General features: G+C 52.6%; 1 protein-coding gene across 5 annotated transcripts in view; it reads left to right on the forward strand.

The window, feature by feature from the left end:
• The first annotated feature begins 9,997 nt into the window (after positions 1 to 9,997).
• SCMH1 (Scm polycomb group protein homolog 1) overlaps positions 9,998 to 14,112 on the forward strand; it is a 76,876-nt gene continuing 72,761 nt past the window's right edge. For 4 of the 5 annotated variants that reach the window (XM_054086254.1, XM_054086259.1, XM_054086258.1 and 1 more), the window contains exon 1: positions 9,998 to 10,073. The gene's annotated coding sequence lies outside the window, so the exon portion shown is untranslated. The remainder of the gene's footprint in view (positions 10,074 to 14,112) is intronic. The other variant, XM_054086257.1, reaches the window with a different exon arrangement.

The following is a 14,112-nucleotide window of genomic DNA, read 5'->3' on the forward strand; positions in this document are numbered from 1 at the left end:
GATGCAGGCAGTGCCCATCCATGCACAGCACTGCAAACACTGCAGCTGGTGGATATAGGGGTGCAGCAAGCAGGACCCACCTGTCAGTTTGAGGCTGGTGGTGCAGAGAAGGCTGCGTCTCCCCTTCCCTGCGGCTCGCTGCCCATCTCAGGCTCGTTCCTCCCTTTCCACTGCCCTCAATTCCCCAAACCACAGGATTTTGCCCCATTTTGAGCACCGGGGACTAAAAAACCTGAAGCCAGAGTGCAGGTGACAGTAAACAGCCCTCTCTTTGACATCCAGGCACAGGGCAACAGTTGGTGGGCAGGCTTGGATCGAGGCAGGTGTTGAGAGCGATGCCCCAAGGAGAGTTAAGACATAACATAGCAAAGATTCTTTTGAATTATAGAATCATGAAATGGTTTGGGTTGGAAGAGACCTCAAAGCCCATCCAGTTCCACCCCCTGCCAAGGGCAGGGACACCTCCCACTGGATCAGGGGCTCTTGGAGGCCCATCCAACCTGGCATGGAACCCCTCCAGGGATGGGGCAGCCACCACTGCTCTGGGCAACCTGGGCCAGGGCCTCCCCTCCTGAACAGCAAAACATTTCTTCCTAAGATCTCATCTCCATCTCCCCTCTTTCAGCTCAAAATCATTCCCCCTCATCCTATCCCTTCAATCCCTGATCAAGAACCTCTCCCCAGCTTTCCTGGAGCCCCTTTCAGTCCTGGAAGCTGCTCTAAGGTCTCCCCAGAGCCTTCTCTTCTCCAGGCTGAACCCTCTCAGCCTGTCCTCATATGGGAGGTTCTCCAGCCCTCATATCATCTCCGTGGCCTCCTCTTGACTCGCTTCAACAGCTTCATGTCCTTCCTGTGCTGAGGACTCCAGAGCTGGACACAGAGCTGCAGGTGGGATCTCAGCAAAGTGGAGCAGTGGGGCAGAATCCCTTCCCTCGTCCTGCTGGTCCCATGGTTTGGATGCTGATCAGGACATGATTGGCTTGAAAGCAAAGGATACATTTGGTTGAAAGCAGAGACAGCTCCATTTCCATGTTGAACAGCCTGATTTCCAGGTCCCTGTCCAGAAATATTCCTATAAGTCATTTACCAGCAGGATTGCTCAGGAACACCTCCCCCTTTCTTTAGCATAATCCCTGCTTTTATACATATAGACAGGCAATAAATAAGCAACATTGCTGTAGGAAAACAAACTGATGCCCTGTGAAATGCCCTTACAAGCCCAGCCCAAGGAGCTCCCCGCACCCCGGCACACATCTCTGCTGGGAGACACTTTCCCGCGGAGCCCGGCCACCCGGCAATAATGTGAACCAACAACTCGCACAAATTAATTCGTCAACATGATTTTTCCAACCGACTTTGAGCAAAGCATACACTCAACAAGCGGTGACAAGAGAAAGGCGAATGCAGGCCAGTAGTGGTTGCCAGCTATTGATCCAGCAAGCAGGAGAGCTCGGCCGGAGCATCGCCTGCGGCAGCGCGGTGGCAGCTCTGTGGCGCCATGGTCAATGCTGCTGGAGCACAAAGCTTGCAGCGAGGGCTTCCCCAAAGCAGGGGAATTCAGAGCACTGTCAGCCCAGCGGGAAGGACGAAGGGCTGCCCTCTGCTTTCATTGATTAACAGAATCACAGAATGGTTTAGGTTGGAAGGGACCTCAAAGCCTGGAGGTGAGATGCCTGCTCAGTCCAGCCCTGCTCAGGCCACCCCAGCCACTGGCAGCTCCTCTCGCTCTGCATGCCCCCAGTTTCCATTCCCATCTCCTCTATCCCGTTGCCCATCCAGCCCTGCCCTGTGAGAGGGGCACACCCTGGCGAGGTTCTTTCATCTTTCTGTGTCACGTGTAAAGAACCCCTTGCCCTCACATCAGAGAATGTTTTCCAGCCCTTCGAAGACTTCTTTAGCTTTTCTTCCAACCCTCTTTTGTGCTCATACAGGCTCCACTGCGGGCTGACAGCAGAGCTGCCACAGTGCTCCTGTAATAGCTTTTCCAATGCCGTGTGAAGGATCTAGGTCACTCGCGACTTCTCGCTATTCCCCTTTTATACACCCAACATCAAGCAGAGGCACGGAATGACTCTGAAGTCACCCTGAATGATGTGTTGTGAGACAGTCTCTCACCCTGGGAACATGTTTTCCTGGCTCTCAGGTGCAGTTTTGGGGATGGCTTTTCAAACCCAGTGCCTGGACTGGGACTATTTAATGATCATGCTGGCTTTGCAACACTAACCTGATCTGCTCAGTCTTTCTGTCATCTGCACACATTATCATAGATTTTGTAATCATCATTTACATCATTAGTAAAATGACCCCACAGCTCCCTGTTTCTAATTTCCAGTCCCAGTAGGAAGACCATCTCTCCTTCATCTCGAGGTGCTGGTGTTGACAGGGAGCTCTGTCATGAAGCCAGAGACAGATGATGCAGCCTATTAATCCTTATTTACATTGCTAATTTAGAGCATTTATTGATTTCCTTGGAGGTGCTGTTTCCACACTGACCATATTCAGCCTTCCCATAACACGATGATGCCATGGTACCTGCTTAAAACCACTCTGGCATTGCCTGGTCCGACGTGGATGTTCTCACCAGTTTGCCCAGCAAGACCAACTTCCCATGCTAAAAAGCCATTAATTACATTATTTAGCCAATAATTAGCTGTAGAAACTCAATTATCCTTCTCACCATTTGATCTGGGTTCATGGCTTCCTTTCTCAAACCATCACGACAATGCAATCTCCCAGTCCCTTGGGATTTTCCAAATTTTTCAAGACTCTATCATCTCCCCAATCCCAACACAAACAGCTTCTCAGCGGATTCCTCTGGGAGTCTCACGTCTCGGCTTTCCAGAGCGTCAACTTTACAATATTCACTGTCATTGAACTTTCACCCTCTTGGGTGCAAAATGATGGATTCTCCAAGGACAACCAACCAAGCTGGAGCAGCACTTGGATGAACTTGAGCACTGCGGGCAGTTCTGGGCGCCACAGGATAAAAAAGATCTAAAGATACTGGAGAGTGTCCAGAGGAGGACACAATGTTGGTGAAGGGTTTAGAGGGGAAGCCATAGGAGGAGCTGCTGAAGCCCCTTGGTCTGTTCAGCCTGGAGAAGAGGAGGCTGAGGGGAGACCTCATCTTGGTCTGCAGCTTCCTCACAAGGGGAGGAGGAGGAGCAGGGCTCCTCCTCTCCATTAAAAAAAACACAGAGATTTCCTGGAGCACCTTTCTTTCTGGTCTTCCAAATGCTCACAACATTGGGAGGAGACTGACAGCTGGAATCCTCTTTCACTGGAAAATCAGGGGAAAAAATAATAGATTTCGGATCTCAAATGGACCTATAGGTATGGAAGTACAACAAGGGTAAACAAACAGTGAAATATATAAATAATAACATTCTATATTGATCGAAGTTCAATGAGTCCAGGATGACCCTGAGCCTAAGCCATCCCAGAAATGCAATGGGCAGTGTAAGAAAAGATGAACCAAACCATATCGATAACTTGAGCTGTTTCCTCATTCTGATGGGTCATTAAGATTGCACAAAAAACAAAAAAACCTTTGCTTGAAAAATTCTACCATAATTTGAAAAGCATAGCAAGCACTGAGGTGGGGGAAACAGCGAAAAGGAAATCACAGAATCATGGAACGGTTTGGGTCAGAAGGGACATCAAAGCCCATCCAGTTCCAATGCCTGCCATGGGCAGGGACACCTCCCCCTGGATCAGGGGCTCCAAGCCCCATCCAACCTGGCCTGGAACCCCTCCAGGGATGGAGCAGCCACCACTGCTCTGGGCAACCTGGGCCAGGGCCTCCCCACCCTCACAGCAAAACATTTCTTCCTAAGATCTCATCTCCATCTCCCCTCTTTCAGCTCAAAATCATTCCCCCTCATCCTATCCCTGCACTCCCTGATCAAGAGCCCCTCCCCAGCTTTCCTGGAGCCCCTTTCAGGACTGGAAGCTGCTCTAAGGTCTCCCTGGAGCCTTCACTTCTCCAGGCTGAACCCCAACTCGCTGAGCCCATTCTTGTATGGGGTAGCCCCCTGATAATCTTGGTGGTCTCTTCTGGACTCACTCTAACAGATCCTTGTCCTTCCTGTGCTGAGGACTCCAAAACTGAATGCAGGGTTCCAGGTAAGAGATGGAACATGAGATCTTTGCCTACTAAATTAAATACCTCAAACAATCAGTTTTAAAGTTCCGATCAGGGAGAAACCCTCTTTTTTTTTCTCCAAGAGAAAACTGGGCTTAGAGATGTGATTTATAATGTCCCGCATCCAGCCACATCAGGCAGCGTCCCTCTGCTCTCATGGCAGGAGTGAAAGCTGCTCACAAGCCAGTGAGCAGCAAGCAGCCGTGCCTCGGCTCTTCCCTGTCCCTGCTGTTCGCTCCCAAGTGGCACAAGGCCACTCATCCCCGACCCAGCCATCGCCTCGTTGCAGGCTGCCTGGCTGGGAGCCCAGGAGCAGCAGCAGCAGTGCTCCTGACCCATCCACGGCAGCTTGTCGTGGCCCGCAGAGAGTTTTCCTTCCCAAGCTGGATCAAAGGGGACTCTTGAGTAGTGAATCCCTCTGGGAGGGCAAGAGGTCAGCTTGGATTAAGACACATGAACAGAAGAAACAAGCTATTAGGGAAAGTATTTGTGCCTGGTGGGATTAAAGAGCAACGGTGGGAAATGTTTAAAACAAGCTCGGAACAAAGGAAATCCAAACCCGTATGAGTCTATTAATAGGCACAGGGAATTCATTAACAGCGGGAACAAATCAGGTGTTCGCTAACTTCCTAAGTTCTGTTTTGCAGAGAAACTGGGTCAGTTATCATAGAATCACAGAATGGTTTGTGTTGGAAGGGACCTTAAAGCCTATCTAGTTCCAACCCCTGCCATGGGCAGGGACACCTTCCACTGGATCAGGGTGATCAAAGCCCCATCCAACCTGTCCTTGAACACGTCCAGGGATGGGGCAGCCACCACTGCTCTGTGAAACCTGAGGCTTGGAGCCTCATCCAGCCTGGGATCCAATAATCCAATTTCTTCTAATGAGGCACCTGCAAGATTGCTGTGAGCCAAGACATTTAAAACATACACACACACAAAAAATAAGCTTATTGTTTTCATCTGGATAACCCAAACAAAATCATCCTTACAAATGCTGATGGAGATACATAGCAGCCTTTTGAAACACCCGCTGAGATGGGAAGGGTGCTGGTATTGAGCTGTCATGAAGGCAGGATGTCAGACAACTATGAGATGGCTTGACTGATATCAGAACAGCGGGATTATGGTATTTATGTAACTTAAAGTCCCTTCCAACACAAACTATTCTATGTTTCTATCCTGATCCAGTGGGAGGTGTCCCTGCCCATGGCAGGGGGTTGGAACTGGATGGGCTTTAAAGCCCCTTCCAACCCAAAACATTCTATCATTGTTCTATGATTCTGTGTAGCCAAACTTTGGGGGGTGTAAGCGGTGAAGATGGAATGATGGGATGGGCAACTGGGCTCAAGAAAGCAGTAACTCCAGGTAGAAGTTAGGGGTGAGCAAAGCACACTTGAACTGCAGGAGTGACTCCATAAGACAAGGGGGTTTTGTTTAAATTTAGGTGCAAGTACTGGAGAGGAGGGCGTAAGAACCGGGGGGACAGCCCTGAATGTGGCATGGTGACACAGATCATGGGACTTCGCATCCAGGCTTGGTGTCCACAGTGAGTGTGTAAAAGATGGAAACAGTTGGAAAGAGCCATCAGAAACAGGAGAATAAGGAATGTCTTAGTATGAGAAAATTTGTTCTTTTGCCTCACTAGGGCGAGGGGGGTAGGGAGGTGGGGTGGTTGCATGGGTTTGCAGTGTGCAGCCTCCTTGGAGAACATCAGTCTGTAACCTGGCAGGGAAAGGCAGAGCTGCTTGCAAACATCTGGGACATGAAGTCAGATCATGTCCCACTACCAAAAAAAGTTCACTTACAGTCACAGAGGGGATTTTCCAGCCCATGAAGTCTTTAGAAGAAAACCAGATACTTTTAGGAAGACAGACCTTGGGTAAATTCAACAGCTGGTCCAAATATGAGACTGCTCCAGGAAAAGGAACGTACGGGAGGCACTGCAAGGTGACCCGCTGCTCATTAGGGCTTTCAATTCTGTAAATAACCTTTCCTCTTGCCTTTCCAAGGCATGAGAAGGAGCTTCCCACCTCCCCTCTCCCAGGGAGATGTCAGGTCAAACAGCGTATTGATGTGAGAGCCAGGGTTACCATGCACACATGTTCCTTCAGATCCTCCTCCTCCACATGCATCCATGTGCCCTATCATTCACCTTTTCATTAGATATCAGATTCAGGACAAGGAGGTCATGGACCATGAGATGTTAGGCTTTTCTTCTAGCAGAATATGGTCATATTCGAACCATCCATGCCAGATTCAGGATCAGTTTCTGGCAGAAAACGTAGTTAAGAATATAATGGAAACATTGCAGACAGCCTAGAGGGAAGTTTGGTCATAGGATCATAGAATCGTTAGGGTTGGAAAAGACCTCAAAGATCATCTAGGTCAACCATCAACACAATAACAACATACCCGCTAAACCATGTCCTGAAGCACCACATCTACATGTTTTTTTAACCCCTCCAGGGATGGAGACTCCACCACTGCCCTGGGCAGCCTCTGCCAGTCCTTCAGCACTCCTTCAGTAAAGAAATGTTTCCTAATGTCCAATTTAAACATTCCCCGGTGAAACTTGAGGCCATTTCGTCTCATCCTGTCACTTGTTACTTGGGAGAACAGACCAGCACCCACTTCACTACAACTTCTTTTTAGGTAGTTGTAGAGACTGATAAGGTTGCTCCTCAGCCTGCTCTTGTCCCAGATGGTTGAGAGGTGCTGACAAGGGAGGAAGAGGGAGGGAAGAAGTGCAGACAGCAGATTTCCTTCCCAGACACATCGCCTTATGTTCATCCACATTCCCTCCTCCAAGGGTCCTGCCCCGGTGTGTCTCACATCTCATGCATCAGGGGATCGGTGCCCTCTCAAAGCCGTTAGCTCCCAGGCGTTTGCTGTGCTGGCACTCGCTGAGTGCTGGCCCAAACCATACTGCGAATGAGCTGGAGCTTTATTGGCAAGGCTTCATAATAAATAACGAACCATTTCTGCGGCTCATTCCCATTGTCATATTAATCAAACTGAATCCCCGCAGGGCTCATATGGATGGCATATGTAAATTCTTCTGAACTCAGCCACTGCTAACTCCAAAACAAAGTCAATAGAGAAATTTCTCTCCTACCCCCTTCCTGCAGCTCTTGCACATTTATTCCATTCATGAATTCCTGATTATTGAGGAAATGAGGAAATACCAGGGGTAACGGAACCTATTGATGATATTCCTGAGTTTCCTGGGAAGATGCTTAGATGCCGTGTTGATAGGCAGCACCAGGAAGCCCTGATGCCACAGCAAGCACACGTCTGTGTCCTACCATCATGACCGAGTACTCCACATCTGAAAACAAAAGCCCTCACCAGTATTTCCAGCCCCTCAATGTGAATATTTTAAGAACGAGAACTGAACCGGGTTCAGTTTAGGGCCCCTCACTATAAGGACATTGAGGGGCTGGAGCGCGTCCAGAGAAGAGGAACAGAGCTGGTGAAGGGGCTGGAGAACCAGGATGAGGAGCATCTGAGGGATCTGGGGCTGTTTAGCGTGGAGAAGGGGAGGCTGAGGGGAGACCTCATTGCTTTCTGCAGCTCCTGAAAGGAGGTTGTGGTGAGGTGTGTGCTGGTCTCTTCACCCAAGCAATAGGTGATGGAATGAAAGGAAATGGCCTCAAGCTGTATTAGAGGAAGTTTAGATTGGATATTAGGAAAAATTCCTTCACAGAAAGCGTTCTCAGGCAGTGGCAGAGGCTGCCCAGGGAGGTGGTTAAGTCGCCATCCCTGGAGGGGTTTAAAAGACGGGCACATGAGGTGCTCAGGGGTCTGGTTTAGTAGCGAGCAGGGATGGTTGGGATTCAATGATCTCAAATGTCTTTTCCTGGCCATGCTGCATGGAGGCCACCCTGGTCCCGTGCATCTCCAGTGGGGCCTGGGGCAGGCATGGGGCTGTCCCCACTGGGGACCCAGAGGTGAATGGACAGCACGCTCCAATACCCAGAGGGACCCTGGTGGGCAATGGAGGGTCCATCTCCTGGCTGAGGATCACAGCGGGGGGCTGCTCTGTGGTCAGTCTGTCCCAAGGTGACTCAGGGAGGCCACGATGAGCAACTGCCCCATGCCCAGAGGGTTTGTGGTGAGCACAGGGGTTCCATCTCCATGCTGGGGTTCACAGTGGGAACCTGTCTCATGCACAGAGGATCCCAGTGGGGACATAGGGTTCCCTCCCCAGGCTGCAGACCATGATGAGGATCTATCCCTTTCCCACTGGGTCCTGGGAGGCACAGGGGATCAAGATGAGGACGTGTACCAACCCCAGAGGGTCCAGGGTGGGCATGGGGGCTCTGTCTCCACTCTGGGGCTCACAGTGGAGACCTGTCCCATGCACAGAGGATCCTGGGTGGGCATGGGCTGGGGGGAAGGGGGTCCATCTCCAGTCAGGGGGTCACGGTGCGGGTCTGCCTTTTCCCCAGAGGGACCTGGGATAGCACAGGGTGGTCTGTCCCCAGGCTGGGGCTCATGATGGGGACCTGTCCCATCCCCAGAGGGTCCTGGGTGGGCATGAGGAGTTCCCCAGTCAGGAGACCATGATGAGGGTCTGCCTTTTCCACAGAGGGTCCTGCATGGGCACAAGCGAACTAGCCTGGAGATCACGATGAGGACCTGTCCCTTTCCCAGAGGGTCTGGGGTGAGCACAGGGGGTCCATCCCCACGCTGGGGCTCACAGTGGGGATCTGTCCTGTCCTCACTGTGGCCTGACTGAGCATGGGTGTGTCTATTCCCACGCTGGAAACCATGATGAGGACCTGTCCCTTTTCCAGGGGGTTTCTGTGGGCACAGGGGGGTCAGTAAGAGGATTTGTCCCTTTCCCAGAGGGTCCTGGTGGGCACAGGGCCTCACAGTGCAGTTCTGTCTTGTGCCCGGTGTGTTCTGGGTGGGCACGGGGCATTCTTGCCCAGTCTGCAGACCACGATGAAGACCTGCCCCATCCCCAGAGGGTCCTGGGTGGGCATGGGGGGGTTCCTCCCCAGACCATGATGAGGCTCTGTCTTTTCCCCAGAGGGTCCTGCGTGGGTGCAAGGGACTCAGGCTGGAGATCATGATGAGGACCTGTCTCACTCACAGAGGGTCGCAGTGGACACGAGGGCCTCACGGTGGGGATCTGCTTTGTGCCCTGTGCGTCCTGTGTGGGCACAGGGGGTCCATCCCCAGTTTGGGGCTTACAGTGAGGGTTTGCCTTTTCACCAGAGGGACCTGGGATGGCACAGGGGGTGTCTGTCCCCTGGCTGGGGCTCCCAGTGGAGACCTGTCCCACTCCCAGAGGGTCTCAGGTGAGAACAGGGGTCCATCACCACACTGGGGCTCACAGTGGGGACCTGTCCCATTCCCAGAGGGTCTCAGGTGAACACAGGGGGTCCATCCCCACACTGGGGCTCACAGTGGAGATCTGTTCCATGTCCAGTATCCCTAGGTGGGCACGGGAAGGTCTGTTCCTAGGCTGGAGACCATGATGACGACTTGTCCCTTTCCCAGGAGGTCCCTGTGTGCACAGGGGTTCACCATGAGAACCTGTCCCATCCTCAGGATGGGCACGGGGGTGTCTGTCCCCAGTCTGGGGATCGCAGCGGGGACCTGTCCCAGACTAAAGACCACGATGAGGTTCTGGTCCTTTCCCCAGGGGGTCCCTGTATCCCCCCTTCCCCCCCCCATCACTCGGGGCGAGCTGGTGCCTCAGCCCCTGCCTTCACACCGATGCTCGGGGGGCACTTGGGGAGGGACGGGACGGGACGAGGCCAGCAGAGACGAGCACAGCATCGGCCTCGTCCCGTCCCGTCCCTCCCCAAGCGCCCCCCATGTGCGCTCGGGCCGCCCCTGCGCTCCCCGCCCCTGCGCAGCGAACATGGCGGCGGCGCGGGGCTGAGCAGCGCGGGGCTGGGCGGCTGCAAAGGTGAGCGGAGCGGCTCGGGGAGGCTCGGGATGAGGATGCCACGGGTGGGGATGGGTTGTTTGGACTCTCTGCATTCTAATTCTCAGCTCTGGGGGCGAGGGGACGCGCCGTGGAAGCGTTTGGGACCGGTAACTACCCCCCCCCCCCCCCCCCCGGCCCCGAGCTGAATCTCGCCGCTGGTGAATCCCCTTTGGAAGGGCTTTGTTGTACTTCCAGGGGGTGGGATGTGGTGCTGGCAGCTCAGGCAGCGACACAAGGCATGGGGACATCGCTTCTCAAGGCCTCAGAGACAGACCTGCGCTCCGCGATGCCATTGCCCGCTGAGCATCCTTAGGGGGAAAGGGAACAACAACACGGACATCCCGGGGGAATTTGTCCCCATCCCTCCCCACCAGGCGCTTGGGAAGGCAGGGATGCTCTCTTGGAACCAAGGTGGGCTCTGGAGGCAGAGGATCTGGCCCCAGCCTGGCAGAGGTTGTCCCCTTCCCTCCCCACCAGCCCCTTGGGATGACAGGGAGGCTCTCCTGGAAGCAGGGTGGGCTCTAGAGAGGGAGGATCTAGCCCCAGCCTGGCAGGGTTTATCCCTTTCTGTCCCCACGACCCTCTTGGAACAGCAGGGATACCCCCCTTCCCTCCCCACCAGCCTCTTGGCATGACAGGGATACCTGGTTGGAAAGCAGCAGGCTCTGGAGACAGAAGATCTGGGCCCAGCCTGGCAGAGATTGTCCCCTTCATTCCCCATGTCCCCCTTGGAAAAGCAGGGATGTCCTGGAACCAGGGTGGGCTCTGGCGACAGAGGATCTGGTCCCAGCCTGGCAAGGGTTGTCCCCTTCCCTCCCCACCAGCCCCTTGGGAAGGCAGGGATGCCCTCTTGTAACCACGGTGGGCTCTCGAAATGGAGGATTTGGCCCCAGCCCAGCAGGGTTTGTTCCCGTCCCACCCCACCAACCCACTGGGAAGGCAGGGATGTGCTCCTGGAATCACGATGGGCTCTGGAGACAGTAAACAGTGCCCCCGCCACTGCAGGAGGTGTCAAGGGTGATGCCAGGGACCAGAGATATCCCGTAACCACCATCCCTGGGGGAATATCTGCACCTCAAAGAATCAAGAATTGTTTGTTTGGAAAAGACCTTTAAGGTCATTGAGTCCAACCGTACCTGTCCGCTACTAATCCACATCCCTGACCACCTCATCTGCTCATCTTCTAAAAACCTCCAGCCTCCTTTTGCCCAGAGCAGTGGTGGAGGGATTCAAACCATCTGGATGTGGCACTCTGGGACATGGTTTAGTAGCCACAGTGAGGTTGAGCTGATGCTTGGACTGGATGGTCTTGGCGGTCTTTTCCAACCTTACTGATTCCATGAGAGCAGGATTGCACAAGCCCTGGTCCGGGCAAAGCTGGAGTGAGCAGGTGAGGAAGGCTATGCCCACAGCACCTGTTTTTTTTTTATGAACAACCCCCTAAATCCCAGACCCCAGCCTCCTCCCCGCACATCCTACCCCTCCCAGCAGCAGCACGGCCCAGTCTTGCTCACAAGACTCCGCACGCTTCTGGCAAGCCCCAGCCCGATGTAGGGTCTGTCCAGGTTCCTGGTCTATCCGGCTAATGACCCTGTTGGATTGGATGAGCATAGAGGTCTTTTCCAACATTGATGATTCTATGAAGCCTTCTCAGCCCCCTGGTTGAGCAGAGAAGGAGACACCGGAGTGTGTTTAAAAATAAACACCGTGTCAGGCTGGCTCTTGCTGCACGTTGTTGAGGTTTCATCCGCAGGCGCTTTGAAGCTTCCGTGTAAAACCATGGGAGCGGTTTGAAGTCGTGATGCCTAAAGGTAGAGACAACGCAAACAGGCAGCCTGAATTTCAGTATCACTGAGCAACTTGGCTCCCTTTGGCTTGGGATGTTTGTGGTTCAGCCACTGAATGCCAAATGAATCCTTCCCGTGGGTAAAGTGAGGACGTGGAAACCCAGCTCCGGGGTACCCAGCTTTGGTGTTTGGCTCTGGTTTTGTTTACTGTTGTTGTTTATTGTCAACAGCGTGCAGTGAGTGGCTGAGAGCAACCATGTGGTCCCTTCTCTTTGGCAGCCAGTAGCGTTGAGGAAAAATATTCTCCCACCGCGTTTCAATCGCCTGAGCGACAGCGGTTGTACCGGGGCTGCGATGGTGGCTTCTCCTCCTCTTCTCTGCCTTCCCCTGCTCTTACCCTACACAGGCTTTGGTGTCCCCATGCTCTTGCTGGAAATATCTGGAGGATGGAATGGTGGTTTTGTACCCTTTGGAGCAAGCACCGGCTTGTGCCTTGGCTCTGCTGCCGGGAATGGGCAGGGGCTCAGCCTGGGACAAACGGCCAGGGATGCAGCCGTGGGGCTGGGTAGTTCAGGATCTGCCCAGCAGATGGTATGAAAATGCAGACAGAAATAAAGGAGTCCCTTGCAGTGGGCAATATGGAAATACAGGTATTTCTGTGCTGTTTATAGTATTTATTTTATTAAAAGTTAAAGTGTGTTTTATTCAAGAGAGATGCACTGACCGTTGGTTTTCCTGTTTCAGTATTTACATCTTAGGAATAGAAAAATCTACATCTTGATTATCTGCTTTTTAGTCAAATACTTGTTATTAAACAAATTAAGTGATTAGCTAATTAAAAATAAGCAAATGCAGAATTGAGCAGAGGAGCACAAGTGGCACCCAAGCAAGCTGTGAGCTTGCACCCCCCGTTTGCCTGGGTCTGAATTTCTAATCATGGTTAACTCTTGAGTCGCTTTTCTGGAAACTGGATGGATTTCGCAGCACAGTTTGGTGTCTTTGAATGAAAGATGCTGTTAGGGTATGAAATGGTGATGATAGGCTGGAAGAGTTGGGGTTGTTCAGCCTGGAGAAGAGAAGGCTCCAGGGAGACCTTAGTGCAGCTTCCAGGAATGAAAGGGGCTCCAGGAAAGCTGGGGAGGGGCTCTTTGATCAGGAAGTGCAGGGACAGGATAAGGGGGAACATTTTTCAACTGAGAGAGGGGAGATTGAGATGAGGTTTTAGGGAGAAATATTTTGCTGTGAGGGTGGGGAGGCGCTGGCAGAGGTTGCCCAGAGCAGTGGTGGCTGCCCACCCTTGAACCTGGAGGGGTTCAAGGCCAGGTTGGATGGGGCTTGGAGCCCCTGATCCAGTGGGAGGTGTCCCTGCCCATGGCAGGGGGTCGGAACTGGATGGGCTTTGAGGTCCCTTGGAGCCCAAACCATTCTATCATTCTGTGGTTTCATGATATTCCTCAAGTAGCTGTGTTTCAGATGAGGGTGTGAGTGGTCAGAGGGTTGTTGACCCTGTCCTACACCCGATTGTAAGGATGCTGTGGAACTTCCGTAGCCTCAGCCACAGTGGGTCTGGAGAGGAACCCCAGAGGTGTCTGCATGGTTTCCCAACCCCAGCGTGAGGTCAGGTACACATAAGAATGGTCCTCGAGTGATGTCTCTTCTTCTAAGGCTCTTCCTGCTGGCAATTTCACGTTCTTTGCAGGTGATCTGTGCTGGCACTCAGGCCTTCTTGCCATTAGAGGCATTCCTGGTGGTTCATCCAAGTCTTTGTCTTGCACTGGTTTCCAGGACACAAGGAGACCACCCTACTCCCTACATCTCTGCGGATGAATTTGAAGTATTTTAAGACTTTTTCTTCTCTTCCTGATCTGAAAAAGGTCTTGTTCCTCTGCTACTTCCACTTGGGCTCATTGTCTGCCCGGCCAATCTCTGCCCTTCTCTGCTGCCAACCCACTGTTGCTGAAAGCACTGGGCTCAGGCTGGGCTGAGTCGGACGCTGTTAGCTGAGCTGCTGTGAGGCGGTTATAAAAGCGGGCACAAATGACCCCATTTGGGGTATGTCTGAATGCTGCTGCGTGAGAAAGAATGTGGATCAGACCTTTGCGTATTTGTATGTTGAACTGTGCACTTGTGGCAAAGGACTGATTGCAAAACCTAGAGCAGGGTGCTGGCAGAGCTGGGGCAAGTTAAAGCTTGGCATGTTACGGCTCTTAAAGCCATCATATTTGCATCTT

Source organism: Cuculus canorus, chromosome 22 (genome assembly GCF_017976375.1).
Source record: "Cuculus canorus isolate bCucCan1 chromosome 22, bCucCan1.pri, whole genome shotgun sequence".
NCBI lineage: Eukaryota > Metazoa > Chordata > Aves > Cuculiformes > Cuculidae > Cuculus > Cuculus canorus.